The 22,249-nt window shown below is 34.3% G+C and overlaps 1 protein-coding gene across 4 annotated transcripts in view; it reads left to right on the top strand.

The window, feature by feature from the left end:
- The window catches only part of ATG5 (autophagy related 5), a 127,662-nt gene that overhangs the window by 75,479 nt on the left and 29,934 nt on the right, over positions 1-22,249 (top strand). The window lies entirely within an intron of this gene.

The raw sequence follows: 22,249 nt of genomic DNA on the forward strand, positions 1-22,249 counted from the left end.
CTGTAAGAGAAACTTTTACAGAGCTAGATTCACTAGTGATATGCTTTAATTATTCCACAGAGAAAAGCTAAAATGGAGCCAGATTTTGTGGACTAAGCATAATACTTACAGTGAGTAAGATTCTTCACAAATCTCAAAGAGAGAATCTGTGTCTTCACCATCACTGACACAGATATTGGTGGTTAAAGCATGTATTACAAACAGTAACAGGTTATGATAGAATTTCAGAACAGTCCTTAAGTTTTCTGAGTGCATTTCAAATATATATCTTGAGGTCAAGAGTTGCATGCTTTACCGACTGAGCCACCCACGTGCCCCTCAGAAATGGTTTTTAAGCAGCAACCCACGTTAGGGCCAAGCTTGGAAGGGGGGTTGTGTGGGGACAGGTGGGATTGGCTTAGGTGGCTTGACCCCTCTTCTCTGAGGCTTGGCAGTTTGAAAGTCACCTCTTTATCTGGACAGATTCAGGTGCTTTGCCCAAGTTAGATAGTTCTTGATCTAGCTTCAATTCTGGATGCAGTAATACCCTTAAAATGCTAGTGATATCTTTGAAGGCAAGACTGGATTAAAAAAAAAAAATCAATGTAGTAGGATTGAGCACAGTCTTTTATATACTGTGAGTGCTTCATAATTACTTAATTTAAGGTATTAAATTAATAGGGGATTAAAAGCACCAAAGATCTTATAATGTTAAAGCTTAAAAATAAACTTTATAGTTAAGTAATCCCAAACTGAAAAAGCTAACAATTTTCCTTGGATTTAAATGTATGATGACTTTAATAAGTTAGTGCTACTGTAGTAGTTAAAGAAAACAAAACACTTTTAAAATTAACTAAGGTGCGCCTAGGTGGCTCAGTTGGTTAAGCATCTGACTCTTGATTTCTGCTCAGGTCAAGACCTCAGGATCCTGGGATCCAGCCCTGTGTTCAACGCTCCTTGCTCAGCAGGGAATATGCTGGAGGTTCTTTCTCTTCCTCTGTCCCTTCCCACCCACACACATGTGTCTTCTCTCTGTCTCTCAAATCTTGAAAAAAATAAATTAAAATGAAGGGAGAAGAGCAGGAGAAAATGAAAAAGAGCTAGAAGTGTGGGAAGGGTTGAAAAAGCTATCACTCAAGATCACAGTTTTGCTATATATTCACTTAGTAGAAAATTGTTTTGACCTTTTTCTGCTTCTGTTTCCTATTCTGATAGCTTGTGACTACACATAAACCTCATTGAGTTCAGAAGGTTGGAAAATATTGGAGACATAAAGGCTAAAGCACCTGTCCTGGGGGGCGGGGGGGGGGGGGGAGTTGTGTTTCCTGGAAAGAGTGCTGAGCTAGAAGGGAGGGCCTCCAGGGCTCTGTGGGAGGGCTGACATTGTCAAGCTGTGCATCCACAGCAGGTTACTCAGCCTGCCTAGGCCCTTGTTTCTTCATCCATAAAATGAAAGAGGTGTGACTGAGTAAATATATGCATCTGGTTAAAGTTTTTCTTCAAAGGAGCCATATTACAGGTTTATATAATTCTATCAGTGACACTCCTATAAAAACATTTTAAAACTCCTGACTTAAGAGCAATGTATAGTTTTTACAACAAACACAGTCTTTTCCTTTATAGTATTGCTTTATGATGCTGTATGAATTTCAGTCACTTCTCAAAATGAAGGCGGTTTATCTTTTTTATGAAGGCAGGGTAATTGTTTGGTTCATATGTGTGTGTCCAGGGTCTAGAAAAGTGCCTAGCATGTAGTAGGCATTTGTGAATATTTGTTAAATCATTGAATCATTCCATCTGTCTTAAGTAGTTGATTTGGGGCTATTTTGTTGTACCATGAGCTCCATAGTAACCTACTATAATGCATTCCCAGATCCTAGCAAAGTAGCTTATTTTGGAATTTAGCTAAATAAAATATAACACAAACCAAAGACATTCCCCAAAGTGGAGTTTCAAAACTATTTTGAGCTTTATACCTCCTAGCACTCACTAGTGAATAGGTAGGTTTTGACATGTGTACTTGACTAATAGTTTCTATACTGTGCATACTTTAAGCTCCTCTAGGGAAATCATCATTTACTGTGTAAGGGTTATTATTGTTAGAATGATGGTGCAGATGTACAGAGCGGAGATGTTCTTTTCAGGTTTGTCATTATGTTCTGGGAAAAATTGTCAGATGTGTTCATACCTCTCATTGTAGCATTACAACAGAGAAGGATTCAGAGAGACTGAATGTAAGGGGGGAGGGAAAAGAAAGAGAGAATGTGTGTGTGAAAGAGAAAATGGTTTTATAAAAGTTCTATAATTAGATTGAAAGTGGGAAGCTAGAGAATTCTTCAAATTTGCTTGACAAAATGTGGCTGCCAGGTGGGGCCTCTTAGAAAAGAACTTGCTGCAATATAAAAATTTAGGAGTCTTAGTTTTTGCCCATTTCCTTACTTAGGCCATTCCTGGCTTTTTCCATTTCTCTATTTTATATTTTTGAATCTTCATTCATGCCTTGACCAAAGGAAGGTGGGCTCTGCTTTCCTTTTTTCCTAATTATATGGTCTAAAGGGTAATGCAGGTTTCTGTCACTGACTCCTTTACAGCAGATCAGTTTGTATAGTTAGGATATTCCATTAAGTATAGCTTTTACTTACGCAGTATTTTAATGAATCTGCACCTTTCATTTCTTTACTATAATAGATATAAATTTCTGTGCTGTTTGAGACCTTAAATTAATAATAAATTTAAGCAGAACCTGAAAAATCTAGGTTTATTAAGATAAAGACATCATTTTTACCAAAATATTTTTTGTTGAAGAATCATAATATTTTTGTGTAGCAAGGGATGTGAAAAGGAAGGGGCACTGTGCATCCTTAAGTCAGGCCCATTTCATTTTTTAAAGCCTCAGAACCACTGTAGAAGAGATCACTGTCTCATTTTACATATGAGGAAACTGAAGCTGAGGGATTTTAGGTTACTTGCTCAGGGGCACACAAATGAAATGTGAAAGACCAGAAATCAGAGCTAGGTGAGACTTACAAAGTACAATTAAGTTTACAGAATTTTCAGGACATAATTATCGTATAAAGTGCAGTCCACCTTGACCAAATAAATTGATAGAAACCTAAAAGACCTCTCTAACTGGGGACTCTATAAGCCTTTTGTTCAGATTGTTGGAAAATTTCAGTTGTTTTTCATATGTACTTTGATTGCATGGGCTCAAAATGACTATAATCTAGCGACAAACTTAGTGGTACAAGTAAAATAGGTACAAAAGTAGTCTAGAGATCCATTATAGACCAAAATGTGTCATTTCTGTCATTTACATAACAGTTTAGTTTGGCATATGAGTTTCGAGTCTGTGTTCCTGAAATCCAGGTGCTTCATACTAGCCAGTATTCTAGAGATGAGGTTGATGGCAGAAAGTGTTTCAGAAATGTAACCTTAACGTTATTTAGAATAGCACAAGTAAACAGATGGTGAATGAGGGTATCTGTTAAAAAGATTTATAAAGTGACCATGAAGTCCTCAGGCATTGGTATTTAGGTTTTTGAGTGAAAATTAGACACATTTAGTTGTGTCTTTCAAGAAGCAATGGATTCATAAATGTTATGTTGCCAATATACTTCATGCAAGAAAAGTTCATCCATTCATTCATTCAGCAAGTTCATTGACTCATAGATATTTGCATGCCATGCCCTGTGCCATGTATGTGGGATATAAATGTTGATTAATATCATACATCACCCTTTATAGAGCTTGTAGTTTAGAGGTAGAAAGAAACTAATCAAGCTAAGCATACAAACAAATGTAAAATCATCACTATGAAAGATTGGTGTTTAAGAAGCAGAGGTATATTATACAACAAAAAACTAAATCCTCTAAGGAAAATTTGATCTAGTTTGGGAGGACAGAAAAAGCTTTGTTGATGAAGTGTTCTGTCTCTTGAAGAGTCAACAGATGGGTGGAATTAAGGAAGGCAAAGAGTGATGAGAAGAGCTTTGTAGGGAGAGGGGACATTGTAAGTCTTCAGCACAGAGCTGGGGGAAAATATGGTTGTAAATAAAAGGGTTAGACCATATTAAGGAGTTTTCTTTTTATCTTCTGGAGTTTTTTAGTAATCTGAATATCCATTTGTATTTATTCAATAAAGATTACTTAAACACCTTCTTTGTTCTGTATGTTATTCTAGAGGTTATAAATAAAAAAGAATCCTCTTAGGAGCAACCTAATGTGTTATTTTTAGTTTTAAACAAAAACATGAAGCTGATATTTAATGCTTGTTTTCTAACAAAGTGAAAATGATGTCCAAGATTAACTTGGCACTTCTTAAGACTGAAGAAGGAGTCAAAATTTTAGATTGTTTGTTTTCAGAAATGCTGGTTTATGAATTTTGAAAAGTGAGAACAATAGAAATGTGTGGCAAATTATGGCAGTGTTTATTAGGACACTGAGGTTGTGGCAGTTCGGGTGAGAAATTGCGACTCTGTTCTTTCTTGTTTTCCATTTTAGTTGGTATCTTGCAATAACATGTAGCAGAAGAGGCCAGAGAAAAAGAACAGGGACTTACTGGGTGGTAAACTGAATATTATTGCTTTTAATTTTGCTTTTCAGTCATTTCAAAAAGAAACATGGAATAATCTGTAATGTATTTTTAACTGTGTGGAGATATTTTATTTTTTTAAAGATTTTATTTATTATTCATGACAGACACATAGAGAGAGAGAGGCAGAGACACAGGCAGAGGGAGAAGCAGGCTCCATGCAGGGAGCCCAAGGTGGGATTCGATTCCGGGTCTCCAGGATCACACCCTGGGCTAAAGGCGGTGCTAAACCGCTGGGCCACTGGGGCTGCCCTGTGCGGAGACATTTTATTATCTTTAATGAGGTACAATTTAAATATTCTCTGTTCCACAGCTGAATGTATGTTACTTAATTTTTTTGAGTTATTTTTAGTACCTTTCCTCAATTTAAAAAAAAAATGTTTGTGGCAAAATATATATGTAATATACTGTCTTAACTCTTTTTAAGTGTATATTTTAGTAGTGTTAAATATAATCTATAAAACGTCTTCATGTTGGGCAGCCCGGTTGGCTCAGCGGTTTAGTGCTGTCTTTAGCCTAGGGTGTGATCCTGGAGACCAAGGATCCAGTCCCATGTCGGGCTCCTTGCATGGAGCCTGCTTCTCCTTCTAACTGTGTCTCTGCCTCTTTCTCTCTGTGTGTCTCTCATGAATAAATAAAATCTTAAAAATAAATAAATAAAACACCTTCATGTTGCAAAACTGAAACTCTGTACCCATTAAACAACAGCTCCAAATTTAACTACCCTAGGTACCTCATGTAAGTGAAATCATAGTGTTTCTCATGTACATGACTTGCTTATCTCACTTAGCGTACTGTCCTCAAAGTTCATCTGTGTCATAGCATATATGTGTACACCATGTTTTGTTTATCCACTCCTGGACGCTAGGACTGCTTCCAGATTTTGGCCGTTGTGAATAAAACTGCTGTGAACATGGGTATGTTAGGCAGGGTTTTCCAGAGAAACAGAACTACCAACAGGATGGGGAGAGAGACAGAAATTTATTTTCAAGAATTGGTTCCCATGACTGGTGAGATTTGGTGAGCCCAGCATTTGATGGGGTGGGGCGGCAAGCTGAGTCTTAGTGGGAGAGTTATAGTTGGAGTCCAGCAGAATTCCTTCTTGCCCAAAGGAGGTCAGTCTTTGTTTCATTAAGGCCTTCAGCTGATTGGATGACACTGACCCACCCTGTGGTGCATACTGTGCTTAACTCAGAGTCGGTGGATTTAAATGTTAATCTCATTCAGAAGAACACCTCCACAGAAACATCTAGGATAATGTTTGATCAAATATCTGGGCACCACAGCCCAACCAAATTGACACAGAAAACTTACCATCATAGTAAGTGTATGAATATCCTTTTGAGACTCTGCTTTCTGTTCTTTTGGGTATATACCCAGAAGTAGAATTGCTGGATCATATGGTTAATGCTGTTTTTAACTTTTTGAGAAGCTACCGTACTTTTTTTTCCAGAGCAGCTGCACCATTTTGTAGTCCTACTAATAGTGCACAAGGATTCCAATTTCTCTGCATCATCACTAGCACTTATTATTGTGTTTTTCTTTTGGTTTTTGTTTGTTTTGTTGTTTTTTAGATGAAATATAGCCAGTTGTATCTTCTTTTTTTTTTTTTTAATTAGCGGTGTATGGATTTTTTGTTGTTGTTGTTGTTAAAAAGACCCCTCCCCATGTATCTACGGGTTGTACATAGTTTTCTGATGTAGCTTTCTCTTGACCTAGATTTTTTTGTATGTGTATCTTTAATTCATCTAGAATTTATTTTTATGTACTGTGTAAAATATAGAGGTACATCTTTTTTCCTTCCATCTGCTGGCTTATTGCAATAAGATCATTTATTAAATAAACTAAGGTCTGGTAAACCTTTTCTTTAAAGAACCAGATAGTAAATATTCTCAACTTTGCAGGCCAGATGATCTCAGTTGCACCTGTATAACTGTAGCTTAAAAGCAGCCACAGACAATTTGCAAATGATGGACGTGGCTGTGTTCCAGTAAAACTTTATATACGAAAACAGGTGAAGGGCACAGTTGGAGTTGCAGGCCATAGTGTATTGACTCCTGATACAAACTATCCTTTTCCTACTGGATAAAAATGCCACCTCTGCTTTACATTAAAATATTTTGACTACTGGGATCTATTTTTGGATTCCGTATATTGTTCTATTGCTATATATGTTTATTCTTAAACCAGTATTAGTTTTATTTGATTTTATTTAGTCCTCTGATACCTGCTGGGGAAATTCAACCCTTACCTTTTTTTTTTTTTTTTTTAATACTTTTCATGTTTGTTCTTTGTCATTAATTTTTTTTTCTACATGACTTTTAAAATAATTTTTCAATTCCCCATAGCCCCTTGTTCTTTTGCAAATGAAAATACATTAACTTTCTATTTTTAATTTTGGTAGAGTTAACCTTCTTAAGTTATTAAGTCTTCCTAGATAAGAAAACAAAAAATTTCTTATTCAGATTTTATGTTGTGTGTAGATTTAAAACTTTCCTTCAAATAGGCTCTTTTTAATTTATTTTAGGTGTTTTATAGGTGTTATTCTTTATTTCATTTCCATTTCTACATACTGTTTTATGGCATCAGCCAAAAAAAAAAAAAAAAAAAAAGACAAAACCAAAAACACCACTTCCCATGATTTTTTATCAACCATTTTTTTCTTGTTTCATTGTATTGCTAGTATTACATTGCTAAGACATTGTTGAACAATAATGGTCCTAGTAGACATTTCTGTTTGGCTTCTGGTATTCATTGATACGGTTTTAGTATTTAATCATTTAGAATGATACATAGCCTTTATCAGATCAAATGGAATTTCCTTCTAGATTTTTAAATTAGAAGTGGATGCTAAATTACTGAGTAGTTTAATGAAGTTACTGTTTTCCCCTTTTGTCCTTTTTAATTTGATAATTCTGTTTTTCCATTCCTTTAATGTTGACCTTCCCCTTTCCTGAAGCTCATAATCATATTACTATAAGAACCTACCCATTTTCCTCACTGACACACTTACTGCTTTTCCTCTCCATAAGATGAAACCTTTAGAATACTTTCCCTTCCGTGTACTCCTCCCTCTTCCACTATATAGAGACCTTTATACCACTTTTACTTCTAGGTTTCTTAATGCCTGGTTTTTGCCAAACAGTGTACTATCTTCACTTTTGGGCTGTTACTGTAGATTTTCCATTTTGGGTTCTGCCTTTATTTCAAGGGTATTTGTTTAATATTTATAATTCATATTAATATAAATGAAATATTTCATATTGCAGATATTCTGCAAGGTATCAATTCCTCTTAGGGCTTTTCGTAGAAATCTTTCCCTGGTCTTCTCTTTCTGTCCCTGCCTCAAGAGTAAAAAGGATCCAATCTCTTACACAGCTTTTCCTTAGTTTTTGGAGTGTGTATACTTGATGGTCCAAAATCTCTTGTCCACCCTGAGAGAACACTGCAGAGGTTTATGGCTCCCACCTGTAGTCCCTGCCTGCCAGCTCCCCCAGCACCTGTTTTAACTCAGGAGAACTGCTTTGTTGGGAGTAGGCATGAAAGGGGAAAACATTAAGCTTCCTCACTCCCAGAATATCCTATGTATAGTTGTTAATATATGTTATTTTTCATATAAAGAATTATGTAACAGTATTCCTTGGGGAAGAGTGTCTAAAATACTTAATTCATATCCTAGCTGTGGCAGTAGCATGCTAAGATACATATTGAAACATCTGTGCTTAAAAAATAGGATTTGTATGTTCTATGTAAAGATACAGAATGGATGCTCAGTTCTAAAAAATAACTTCTGATCCAAGTGAAGATAACAGTTATAAAACAATAAGTAGCTTGAAAGTTGAAGTCCTGTCATTCATTCTCACAACCATCACCACTATTTTCAGAACATTTGCATCACCTCAAAAAGAGACCCTATACCCTTTAGCAATACTATTATGGACATATAGTTTAATGTGGCCTTTTTTTTCACAGGACATAATACTTTCAAAGTTCACCCGTCTTGTAGTATGTGCTTTATCCCCTTTTACGACTGAATAACATTTTGGTGTATGACATACCACATTTTGTTTATCTGTTCATCAGCTGATGAACATTTGGGTAGTTTCTACTTTTACACTATTATAAATAATGCTTCCATGAACACTTATGCACAGGTTCTTCGGTGGAGATGTTTTCAGTTTTCTCTGAGTATATACCTATCAGTGGAACAAGTGGTAATCTTGTTTAAACCTTTTGAGGAACTGCCAAACTGCTTTCCAAATTGTCTGCAACATTTTACATTCTCATCAACAATATATGACAGTTTCAATTTCTTCATATCACTGCCAACACTTGTTCATTTTTTTTTTTTAGTATAGTCATCTTAAGTAGATATGAAGGGGTATTTTCACTGTGATTTTGATTTGCATCTCCCTATTGACTTAATGACATATTGAGCATATGCTTACTGGCTATTTGTGTCTCTTCTTAGGAGAAATATTTCTTTAAATCCTTGGCTCATTGGGACACCAAAGGCTCTGTCTTTGGCTCAAGTAGTGATCCCAGGGTCTTGGGATTGAGTCCTGCATCAGGCTTCCCGTGGGGAACCTGCTCCCTCAGCCTATGTCTCTGTCCCTCTCTCTGTGTCTCTCATGAATAAATAAATAAAATCTTAAAAAATATATCCTTGGCTCATTTTTAAATTAGGTGGTTTTTTTCATTGTTGATTTATGAGTTCTTTATATATTCTAGATACTTAGACCTTTACTAGGTATATGCTTTACAGATATTTTCTTCTATTCTGTGGAGTGTCTTACTATCTTAGTAGTATCTTTGAAACACAAAAGGTTTTAGTTTTGATGAAATCAAGTTCATTTTTTCTTTGGTTTTGATGCTTTTATGTTGTCATATCTAAGAAACCATTGCCTAAACAAGGTGATTTCCTGTAGAAATCTTCCTGATTTCTTCCTATGTTTTCTTCTAAAGTGTTATAGTTTTATTGCCTCCATTTAGATCTTTGATCCATTTTGAATTCATTTTGGTACATAGTATGGGATGGGGGTCCAGCTTCATTCTTTGTACACAGATGTTCCAGTTCTTCCAACATGATGTGTTGAAAAGAATTCTCTTCCCCTTTATTGGATTGTTTTGGCACTCTTGTTGGAAATGTCCACAAATGTATGGTTTTTATATGTAGACTCACTTCTGTTCCACTGGTTATATGTCTAAGCTATGCCATTACCACACCATCTTGAATTCTGTAGTTTTGTAGTAAGTTTTAAATTGAGAAATATGAGTCCCCTCTCTTTGTTCATTTTTTCAAAATTATTTTGGCTATGCTGGATCTTTTCCACTTCCATATGAATTTTAGGACCAGCTCATCATTTTCTGCAAGAAGGGCATGTGGGTCTTTGATAGGAATTATATTGAATACATAGATCAATATGTGGAGTATTGCTATCTTAACCAACAGTATTAAGTCTCTCAGTCCTTGAACATAGGATTTCTTTCCATTTATTTAGGTCATCAGTTTGTTTCAACAAGATTAGTTTACAGTATACAATCTCCTCATACTTTTGTTAAATTTATTTACTCCTGCATATTTTTTGATCCAGTTTTTATCATTTTTAAATTATTCATTGTTAGTATATATAAATAATACTTATTTTAAAAGATTTTATTGGTTGATTTATTTGATTTTTTAAAAAATATTTTATTGGTTGATTTGATTGATTATTTGGCAGAGAGAGAAAGAGTGCAAGTTAGGTGGAAGAGCAGAGGGAGAGGGACAAGCAGACTTCCTGCCAAGTGGGGAACTCAGCACTGGGCTCAGTCTCACAACCATGAGATTATGACCTGATCCAAAATCAAGAGTAAGATGCTTAACTGACTGAGCCACCCAGACACCCTAATAATACTGATTTTTGAATACTGATCCTGCAGCCTTATTGAACTTGTTTATTATACCTGCAATAGTTTTTTTCTGATTCCTTAGAATTTTCTTTGTAGATCATGTCACTACAAAAAAAGATAGTTTTACTTCTTCCTTTCCAATTAGAATGCTTTTTATTTTTCTTGCCTGACTAGAATTCCCAGCATAGTGTCAAAATAGAAATGACAACTGGACATCCTTGTCTTACACAATCTTTCACCATTGAGTATGATATTAGCTTGTAAGTTTCTCTTAGGTACCCTTTATAAGACTGAATTCTCTACTTCTCCTATTTTGTTGAGTACTTTTATCATTAAAGAGTTGGATTTTTGTCAAATATTTTTTCTATTATCTAGTTTCTGTGTTGAACCACCTTCATATTCCTGGGGTAGATACCATTTGGTCATGGTTTCATATGTAACTAGACTTGGTTTGCTAGTTTTTGTTGAGAATTTTTGTATATAGTCATAAGGATTATAAGTCTTTTGTATTCTTATATTGTAATATCTTTGGTTTTGATGTCAGGGTAATACTGCCCTTATAGAATGAGTTTGGAAATGTTCCCTCTTTAAGTTTTTGGAAGAGATTGTGAAGGATTGATGTTAAATCTTTAATTGGTGGAATTCACCTGTGAAGCCATATGGTCCTGCTGTTTCTTTGTGGGAAGATTTTTAAATTACTAATTCATTCTCATTTGTTAGAGATCTATTCAGATTTTTGACAATTTTTGCCAGTGTTCTTGGTACATTTATGGAGAAGATGATATTTGAGTTATTCCACCATTATTGAGGACATTATCACTTTATAATGAATTTTTTTTCTTTTGTTAGAGCAAGCAAAAAAGGATTAGGGGGACAGAGGGAGAGAGAGAATCTTAAGCAGTCTCCATGCTGAGTGCAGATCTTAGAGCCCCTAGGTGGGGCTTGATCCCCTAAGATCATGACCTGAGCCAAAATCAAGAGTCCGGTGCTTAACTGACTGAGCCACCCAGGTGCTCCTTCACAATGATTACTAGTCTTTAAATTTAGATAGGTGGATTTTGTAGAAATTTGGGGAGGAAAATAAAGACTGAAGAATTTTCTAAGGTTTTTATTTTAAGAGATCTGTTCTTCCTAATTATTTCTAAATACAAAAATTTTAACCCAATATATTGCTTGAGCATGAATATTGCTATAAATGATAGATTACTTTTTTGTAAAGTACATTTTTTATTATTTTAGAAATTTTTCCCACATAGATTCTCTGATAAGTAACGTTTAAAAATTTGAAAGAATTGCATCTGTAACATTAAGATGGAGAAGTTTAAAAAAAAAAAAAAAAAAGATGGAGAAGTTTTCAGTAAGGCAGTTTTATTAAGTTTATATCTCCACTAGCTGTATGATTTGGGGCACTCATCTCACATCGCTGGACCTCAATTTTATTATCTGTAAAATAGGAATAATAATCTCTTATGGAGTTGTTGTAAAGATTAAATATATTACCTTTAATACAGTATTGTGCTTGATACATAGTAAATAATTTGCATATTTGCTGTTATTTTATTATTATTATTAGATGTTATTGGTGTAAGTCATTAGTTTTGCTGTATTTTATCAGCAACAATAATGGCTTGCCATGCCTCCTATGTTCTCTTATTTTTATGACTGGTGGGACATATCTGACAAATAGTTCATTCCATTTAAGAGTGTATTTCTGGTCTTAGCATACTCTTCTCTGTGAGGCTCTCCTTGATCCCCAAAATCTATTTCTCCTCATTACCAAATACTCATATAACCTCCTCTTTTTGTTTCAGTTCCCTATTTCTTTACCACTTTCATTCAAGGTCCTAGACGCAATACCTTGGAATCACTTTTGATCCATTTCTTAGAATTGTACATTGTAATGTACCAGAACCATTTGCATTTATCCCCTTCTGGCCATTTTCACTAACTTTTAGTTCCTGTTACTTTGATTTTTGTAAAACATAACTAGACTCCAACCAAATAGTATCACATAGTTCCTCAAAACTGAAAGTGTTTTATTTTTTTATTCTGTTCACTCATCCTGGGGATAGCCCTTATTCACAGAACACTTCTAAACTCAGTTCACATGTCCTCTCCCCCAAGAAGTCTTTCTTGATTTCTCCGTAGGTGCTTCAACCCTTCATACCTTCTTTCTCTCAACTTTGTTTTAAAATATTTTCTTCTAGGAGCACCTGGGTAGCTCAGTGGTTGAACATCTATCTGCCTTTGGCTCAGGTCGTGTGATCCTGGGGTCCTGGGATTGAGTCCCACATCAGGCACCCTGTGGGGAGCCTACTTCTCCTATGTCTCTGCCTCTCTTTGTGTCTCTCATGAATAAATAAATAAATAATCTTAAAAAATAAAACCTTTCCTTCTAAAAAATATTTCCTTCTACTTTTCACTGTGACAAGTGCAATTATAGAATATTAGAGCCAAAGGAAGCCTTACGAATCGTCTTAATTCAAACCTCTAATTTTAGAAAGACAACTTGCATAAAACTCTTACCAAAGTTCAAATGGATATTAGATGGCAGAAATAGGAGTAGAATTTGAATCTTGAGTTTCATAGCTAGTTCTTTTTCTGTACACAGCATTGTGATATAATGTAGACATTTCTTAAGCCATTTTGAATATTTCACTGTGGATCCGTTGGAGTCTATGTAGTTTCTCTGTAAGCAGTAACCTATGAATTCTTGACGGACAAGGAATTATTTAATTTCTGACCATATCTTTACAGTTGTTTCTCTGAGACTATTTCCTGCTAGAATGAATGAATGAAGACATAAAGTATTACCTTAGTATTAATATTCTTAATGATAAAACTCAGGATATTCTCTATTTAACACTCCTTTTAAAAGAGATTGGTGAATTGAGGCCTGTAGGGGGCAGCCCAACACAGCAAGTTTTGATTGCCCTTGCTAAATAATCTAGTTACTACTCTGAGATCGTTTTTTTTTTTTTTTTTTTTTTTTATTTTTCTGAGATCGTTTTAGACTTAAATTGCTTCCTATGTGGATTTTTGAAAAATGAAAGCAAGTATAAATTATAAGCTTATTTGGTGGATATATTTTAAGACAATTGTCTTTTATAGGATTGGGAACTTTTTGATACAGATCATTTGCTGTTTTTATTTTTAAAACATTGGATGAGAGAGCAAATGATATTTATTAGAGCTTTTTAAAATTTTGCTTTATTTATTACTTTGTTACATGATAATCTAATGGCAAATGTCCCTAATTTATTTCTGGAGAAATTAAAATATGCAGAGTTGTTATTGCAAACTACTAAAGTTATTATTAAATAAAGTCAGCATTTTCTCAATATTTGTTTTACTAAGCTAGGTCATTGTTTCATTTAATATTTTCAAGATTAGAAAATATTGCTGGTAGCTAACTATAGATATATAACAAAGTAGTTGACATTTATTGAGTACTATATGCCAGATACTATTTTAAATATTTTACATTTCTAATTCATTTAATCCTTACTACAGTCCTCTGGGATATGTGCTGGTACTGTCTTTAATGTGTAGATTAGGTAATTGAACTAAAGATGGGTTATTGAAACTTGCCCAAGGTCACTCACCTTATAAGGTAAGTGGAGGAACTAGGATTTGAACTTAGATAGCCCAGCTCCAGAGCCCAAACTCTTAATCACTGTTCCCTTTGATAAATGTTAGGTTCATTTCTTTTATTTTCTTACTCTGTTCTCTTGTAACTTTCCATTTGAGATGGTTTTCCAGTTTTTACACACATCAGGCTTCTTATTACTCCACCCTTTTGGTTGTTTCCTGCCTTTAGTCCTTTTTTTCTTCTAATAGAGAAAATACATGGACAGAAAGTAAAAACATAACATCCTTTGGTGTGAAGAGATTGAAACAGATAGCTAAAATTGTGTGGTCTTCTTTCTCTTTTATTTATAGAATGTTCTTTTTCTAATTACCAATTAAGCAGTTTTTAGTGATCACTTTAAAATCTGAACTTTCAAATTTAGGAATAGAATAAACCTCACTCCCCATGCTTAAGCATGTGGTAGTATGGGATAATTTTAAAAGCCAAAATGTTAAACACCTCATTTTAAAAGAGATGGATTATGATAAGATAGTCTTAATTATTTCCCTAAAAATGATTTTCTAACTTTCTCCACAAAGAAATTCTTGATTATAATACAATGTTTACTATTTTTATGATTATATTTTAACATATGTAAAAATTAGCCTTATTGTCACTTATAACTCCTTCTCTGCTCTTGACAATTTCACCTGTCCTTAATACCTCTTTGAAAATGTGAGTAGGTTTAGTAAAAATAAGTTGGGTGAGTTTGAAGTTTGACCAGTTGGTGAGTGAGTTTGAAATTAGACAAAATTTTAAATGTGAGATGGCTTAAAAAGTTCTAACTGTTGGCCAAAATGAAAATAGAGCTGTTTCATACCTAAGTTCAGTAGTATTTATATCACAAACTATGATCTTCATGTATAACTCTTTTAAGAAAATATTTCTATGACAAGTTAACTCCTTAATGATGGTTATTAAGGCACCTCAGATTTCAGTTAATGTTTGAGTTTCTTGGGGGGGGGGGGGTGGATTGACAACCCTTGTAGCATATGCCCGACATAACCTAAATACCTTAGGAAGGTCAGCCAGAGTCTTGCTGCTGCTTTCATAATTGCCTTGTCTTCCCATCTTTCTCCAACTTTCCCTGACATGGATGGGTTTTAGCTTCCCAGTTTAGGGCTGGCCTAAGAAGGTCTTGGCAGTTGCAAGTCTAAGCTTAGTCCCAATTAATGTTCTCTTAACCTAGTATTTGAAAAGATCTGAGACCCAAATTGGTTTCTTTGTGTGACTGTCACATTTTTCATTCAGTCCCCTTTCTTTCCATCTCAGAGAATGCCAACATCTAGAAATAATGCCCCTTCGGGGGATCATTTAATCTGTTGATAATTTCACTGTGTAAGAAAATTTGCTTAATCATGTATCTATTCCAATAGTGAAAACTACCTTCTGATTTTTTTCTGTTCTTCTCATAAGTGATTTTCATATAACATGCCAGAACACACAACACCTGTCTCTTAAGAACAGAATTACTGGGCTTTGATTCTTAGTAGTGGTTCCTTCTTTTGGGTAAATATGACAGTTGCTTTTGGTTTAATTACTCATACTTTTAAAATAACTACTTACTAATAATTTCAAGTAGGTAGCAAATGGGGTGATCATTTAGGAATATTAGAAGGAAAAACCAGTGGAAAAAATACAGGACTAATGTCCTATTCTTTATGTCTGCCCTGGGCCTGACAAATTTTGACATTTCATTTCCTAACAATATAGTCTTTGATGAGGTGTATATCTTAGTTGTTGGGTCATACTTATTTTTGTTTTGCTTTTAATTTTCAAGGTTTTGTGGGAGGTTATATAATCGCTTATCCATGCAAACTGTTTATAGTAAGAAGTACTAAGGAGAGAATATAAAATCTGAAAAACCTACATAGATATATTGATATATGTATTGATTGTAGAGATATTACCTATAAGTACAGACATTGATGTATACATATTTAAAACTCCTCAAATCTTTAGGCAAGTTACTACTTTTATAGGATTGATTAATAAATTAAAATGCTAATTCTCAAGAAATAGGATCTAGTAAAAAAAAGAAATAGGATCTAGTATAAACATTCAATTATATGTATTATCTTACTTTGATGCTTTGGAGGCATTTTACAGAATATATCTCTCAAACAGGATGTATCTCTCAGATATGCTTCTAAAAAGGCTAAAAATTTAAAGGAAAATAAGTGTTTGTTTAGTGAACCACTGTTTGAGTGTATTGTTTGTGGAGGGTAAGTAGGAGGGAAAGGTTTCTATCAGTGGAATGATATATCTGATCCTGAGTTCAGCAGAATTGGGTCTACATTTGGAAACCATATTTGAGTTGGCTTTGATCTTTTCGTGAAAGTCACCTGTGTACAATGCATATGTTATAACACAATTCTGTACACAACATATATTAATTAAAATTGTACGTGAAATGATAGAATTAATAAGCTGAGTATTTCACATGATTATTGAGTTCACTACGAGTGATTTGTATATTAGATACATGGCCAAGTTATATGTACAGAACTTTGAGAAGTCAAACTAATGTATGTTATTTATTGAATTAATTTAACCCTGTTTTACACTATATTAAACTTGTCTTTAAAACATCGTTAATGGAAATTACATTTGCAGTGTAGACAATTAACATATTAAGAAATAGCATGCTTTCAAAACTGAAGACTCAGAAATCCAATGTAATAAAGATTCTTAAACATTTGTCTAGATTTTTCAAAGCATATATAAGAGATACATTGGTTATTTCATGTATATAAAAGGAAAGAATTTCTCCTGCTAGTTTAAAATTTGAGAGAAAATATTTCAATAGGTCCTTCTATCCTTTTACTCCTCCTTTCTCTCTTTTCCTCTTCCCCCCTTTATCTTTTTCTTCATTTTTCTGTCCCAGCTTTCCTCCTTTACAGAGTCCTTCCTCTTCTCTGTCTCACTAAACTCAGAAGTGTTTTTACTATGTAGTAAAGCATTTCCTATTTTAATTAAAGTTTTGAAGTTTATTTTTAAAAGCAGAGCTTTGCTATAGGAAAAATAACTCTATTAGCTTACATTGAAAATCCTTTTCATCATGATGAGGGTAATTATCTCTTCTAAGAAGTAAGCCATAGCTAATTTCTGACTCTGTGTACATGTTTAAAGTAACTTAGAATCAGCTTGGGCCAGTTCTGACGTCTGCTTATGTAATGCAGCATCTGTACTCTTCACTAGGTGTTCATTTTAGCTACAGATGCTTCATATAAAACAGGGTAGAGTAGCTTTCAAAAGGATGTACACTTCAAAGTGTAACTTGAACTCAGTTTTTACATTGCTTCAGGAATCCTTAATAGAGTAGAACTAACAAATCTGCTTTTCCCCCAACACATTATCATTGTAAAGTTTAAAAAATTTTTTACTCCCATGACTTTCTAAGTCATATCATACACAAATGAATAGTTTTATTACTTTGGAGTGTTTTAACAATGCCCACATTAAATATCATTGACATCTATATTCTGTGTAATAAGGAAGGTTTCCTTTAATTATAATTCTGGGGAAAATTGATGCTACTTTTGGAAGAATAAAAAAAAATTACCTAAAGCACTGTATTTTAAGTTGGAATACCACGCTCTCATTCATTTTGTAGTTTGGCTGATACCTATTCATGAGGCCAATCCAGTTGATCATTCTTTAGGACCTGGTTTCTAAGAGGGCTCTAAAGTAAGTATAGTGATAGTAGCTGTTAGCCGCAGTATCCTCCTTTACTAATGAATTCTTTGAAGCAGAATGCCTCTTGCCTCACCTCACCACAGTCTCCTTTCCATTTCTCAGATAAACTCACCTAAATTACACAAGAATTCATCTTTGATGTATATGATCCTCTTAGAACCCTGTTTAAGAATCACCACTTTAGTGTACTGAATAAATGTTTGTGCTATTTTAAAACTTCCATTATGAAAACGAAACATGTAATTTGACTTGCTGAATTGGTGGTATTGGATTATTACCATCTTGAAATAAAATATTCTTGGGATATATCAGCCTACTTTGGATTCTGTAGACAGTTCTCTATGCATAATTGTATTCCCTAAATTTCACATTTTTGGGGAGATGGGGGCTTGTGTGGAGGGGAGGGGGAGAGAAAGAATCCCAAGCTGATTCCCCACTGAGCCCTGAGCCGTATCTCATGAACCTGAGATCATGACCCAAGATGAAACCAAGAGTCCCACGCTCAACCAACTGAGCCACTCAGGCACCCTACCATTCCAGACTCTAAGTCAAGAGTCTGCAAGAGGAAGAGTTCTCTCTTACTGCAGTCTGTCCTCCCCATTCAGGTCATAGTAGTATGGATAGCAATCAGAGATTCCAAGCTAATAAGGAAGGAGAAGGAAGATGATCAGTTCCTCTCCTCATCTGGTAGAAAGGTTTTTGAGAAAGCTTAGCCACAGTAGACATATGAGTCTACAGTCTGGATAGCAGTTTATCAATAAGGACATTTTTTATGATCCAGACACTGCACTTGGTAAAGTACTCTACCTCTATTTTATATAACCCCTTATTATTAAATCTATGTCTATTTTAGTAAACCTTACCCTCTTTTATTTATTTTTTTTAATTTTTAATTTATTTATGATAGTCACAGAGAGAGAGAGAGAGAGAGGCAGAGACACAGGCAGAGGGAGAAGCAGGCTCCATTCACTGGGAGCCCGACGTGGGATTCGATCCCGGGTCTCCAGGATTGCGCCCTGGGCCAAAGGCAGGCGCCAAACCGCTGCGCCACCCAGGGTTCCCACCTTACCCTCTTTTAAATAGCATTTTTAAATTTTAGAACACTTTGGCTTTAAGTATCAGAGTATGAATTTTAAATGAGTTTTGATGAACATTTAAGGCAAAGTTATATAAATTTCCACAGGCAACAATAAAATTGCCATTATGCTATATAACCTTTTAAAGAAAAACCTCTAATTTTTTGGAATTAATGAGGGCAGGAATATTTCTCTGATCCTATTGTTTGGGGGCTCTTGACCTCCTTTACAATTTTTTTTCTTAATTTTGAGAGAAAATATAGTTATAATTTTTTTTAAAAAACTCATGAAATAAATATGTGATATGATGAATGCTTAGAAATCAAACTATGATGAATGTGGGCTGTCATCCCAGAAATACTCCTCTCATGATCCATATGAGGGGTTTTTACATTATTTTCTTTCTCATAATAGCTTTATTGAGGTATAAGTTTGATATCATAAGCTTTCCCCTTTAAAAGTGTACTATTCCTTGATTTGTTTCCTTTTCATTTTCAGAATATTCAGAGAGTTGGTGCAACCATTACTACTATATAATTCCAGAATGTTTTTACTATCCCAGAAAGAAACCCTATACCACATTAACATCACTCCTCATTCTCCCTTTTGTCCAGCCAATGGCAGCCAGTAATCTGCTTACTGTCTTTCTTTGCCTGTTCTGAACATTTTGTGTAAATGGAATCATATAATATATGGCTTCTTGTGTCAGGCTTCTTTTACTTGCATTATATTTCCATGGTTCATCAGTGTTGTCAAATGCTTTAGTACATTCCTTTTTACAGCCAACTAATATTCCACTGCATGAAAATATACTTTGTTTATCCATTCACCAATTGATGGACATTTGGATTGTTTCTACCTTTTGGCTATTATGAATGAATACTGCTATGAACATTAATGTACAAGCTTTTGTGTGGACATGTATTTTCATTTCTCTTGGGTAGATACTTAGGAGTAGAATTGCTGAGTTATGTAGTAATTCTATGCTTAATCTTTTGAGGAACTGCTGACTGTTTTCCAAAGCATCTGAACCATTTTACATTCTCACCAACAACGTTTGATAGTTCCTATTTGTCCACTTACTTGCCAACACTAGTTGTTTTCTGTCATTTTAAGTATAGCTTTTTAATGGGTATAAAGGGGTATATATTTTTGGTTTTGATATGCACTTCCCTAATTACTAATGATGTTAAACATCTTTTCATGTGCTTATTGGTCATTTGTATATCATCTTAGAAGAAATATCTTCAAATTCTTTGCTCATTTTTTAATTGTCTTTTTGCTGTTGATTGCAAGACTTTCTCTGTATATTCTGGTTATGAATCCTTTGTCAGATACGTTATTTGCAAATATTTTCTCCCACACTGTGGTTTTCTTTTCATTTTCTTGATGGTGTCTTTGAAATACAGAGATTTTAAATTTTGATGAGGGTCCCAACTTGGTTTTCCTTTGGTCCTTTGTGCTACTTGTCATATCTAAGAAACTATTGCCTAATTAAGGCCATAAAGATTTCCTTTTCTGTTTTCTTCTAAGAGTTTTATAGTTTCACTACTTGCTTTTTTTCATTTATTCTTCAGAGTAGTCAAGTGCTATGTTTTTTGAGTTCTTTAATCACTAGATTACTTCAAGATCTGTGAAATATTTCTCAACTTGTTTTCAGTTGCTGCTTAAAAAAAAAAAAAAAAAAAAAAAGAAATCACCAGAATTTATGAAATCCACTTTTTTTTAAAAGTAAAGTCTGTACCCCGTGTGGGGCTCTAATGACTGAGCCAAACATGCACTCCTATGAAATCTACTTTTGATGATACTTTAGTAAGATGAATTTTTAAAAGTTTGTGTCAGAAACATAATTATCCACATTCCAACATTATAAACTTTATGTAGCAGTCTCTGTAAAACCCACAAACCATGCTCAGAGTGCTAAAGATTTTTGTAGAGCTTCACTAGCTCCTAGCCCAGGGTTAGAAGCACTTTTCTAGTGGATGAGACACTTGACCGAGCATCAAGAGAAGAGAATTTCAGTTCTGTGGCCAGTACTTCTTTTATTCAGATGCTTTTTCTTGCCACTTTGATTTCTTTATTTATACAAATTAAAAATGCTGCTTAATTATTTTATGTAAGTAAGCCATAAAAATAGAAATAGGCTGTATACAAAAGTGCCCTTTTATTCTTCGGTAGAAAAAAGTTTTATTAATTGTATCAGTCTTGTATGTACTTTTTTAGTGTAGGTTTGGATAAAATTAGCAGATATTTCAAAGCTCTTATAGATCATGAAATTTGAAACTATGAAACTGTGATTCCCTTGTTATAGTTTTGAAATCTTTTGGAAGAAACCTTAGAAGAAGTAAGATAATTATTACTAAAAACATCAATCCTAGCACTTTTATAGGAAGCTTCTCATTTGGCCACCATACTCATAATTTCATATAAAAAATTTAAAAGCCATAACTTATTTTATAAATCGACTCTTAAATAGCATTAAGTTGATCTCACTCTTGTCTAAGAGGGAAATAGTGCTTCCTTGTAACACATTTTATTCAGTGAATGGATTTGAGGAAGACACACAGACTGTTGCCTGTATTTGTAGAAAATTTGCCTTAACCATTTATGTGACAAAATATATTTGGCATTGTCTAGACAGAATTATAATACATATAACAATTTAAATAACACAAAACACAAACTTCAAACCAGATGTATGGATATAATTCTGATGAGTGCTTTCATTTAATTATCTTAATTAAGATACTACTGCTTTGAGGATTAAGTGTCCTTTACCATAATAATGACAGCTTTTCACATGTTTATTAGTTTTTAGTGTTGTGACTATTAAAAGTGGACTTCAGACTCTGGTAGCATAACTATAGAAAGTGCTTATTTTCAAGTCTTCTGAGTCCCTACCTAAAGAATAAAAGCAGTCTGATTAAGTGGCTCAGACTCCCCACTACTACCAGCTCCTCTCCTTGTCCCTCTCCCCCCACCACGGCTTCCCACCACCAAAGAACTGTTTACTGTAAAGGTCTAAAAGCATTCATTTGAAAATGGTCTGTTCTTTTTACTTAATGAGATATTATAATTGTGTATATTCTTAAGCTAATTTTAATATGAGGCTTCTTTTGTAAAGCTTGTGATACAAAATTTGACATGCATGAATATATCTTAGGCCAGATATGCATGTGACAGTTTGAAGCACATATCATGTGTCATTGTTGGTAATATCTGGCAGCATATCCTGTGCAAACCCCTGTTTTCTTTTTCTTTCTGCCACATATTTATTCTAATTAACAAGACTTCAAAGGGCACTGATGCTTGAATAACCAATTACTTTTCATTCTCTCTGTTTTTGATTCTTTGTGGATTAATGTTAGATTTCCTTGGATC

This window comes from Canis aureus, chromosome 7, assembly GCF_053574225.1.
Source record: "Canis aureus isolate CA01 chromosome 7, VMU_Caureus_v.1.0, whole genome shotgun sequence".
Classification (NCBI taxonomy): domain Eukaryota; kingdom Metazoa; phylum Chordata; class Mammalia; order Carnivora; family Canidae; genus Canis; species Canis aureus.